This window comes from Frankliniella occidentalis, unplaced genomic scaffold (assembly GCF_000697945.3).
Source record: "Frankliniella occidentalis isolate FOCC.00 unplaced genomic scaffold, Focc_3.1 Scaffold59, whole genome shotgun sequence".
In the NCBI taxonomy this organism is placed as follows: Eukaryota; Metazoa; Arthropoda; class Insecta; order Thysanoptera; family Thripidae; genus Frankliniella; species Frankliniella occidentalis.
The window spans coordinates 1196010-1196388 of record NW_026267189.1 but is presented as its reverse complement, the minus strand read 5'-3'; the positions used below and the strand labels follow the sequence as shown (position 1 = coordinate 1196388).

Genomic DNA, 379 nt, shown 5'->3' with positions numbered 1-379 from the left:
AAAACGTCGCACCCACAGACAGACGGGTATGGACTGGCGGCAGGGCCCTTACCACTTTCTCTGATCATGACGCAATGTACGTTGCAGGACGCCTAGCCTCGCACAGGGTACCCCATACTACCGATTTGACATCAGCACAAGTCACGACAAAACGACGGATTGCATATCTTCCTCTCTCCTTTCTATACCCCGTCCCACGCTTATCGCACAGCATGCATCGGCAGTACTCCCGCCTGCCCTTCCTCCGACGACACACTGTAAGCCTGAGTGTCTGCATGTGATTATTCCAACACCAAATATACTACAATATTAAATAAAGAAGCTACTGAAAAGGTAATTTTACCTAGAATTTTATACATCTAAATAAGTAATACGTATA

General features: G+C 46.4%; 1 protein-coding gene across 1 annotated transcript in view; it reads right to left on the bottom strand.

Moving 5' to 3' along the window:
- The window catches only part of LOC113216725 (WD repeat-containing protein 47), a 90912-nt gene that overhangs the window by 45459 nt on the left and 45074 nt on the right, over positions 1-379 (bottom strand). The window lies entirely within an intron of this gene.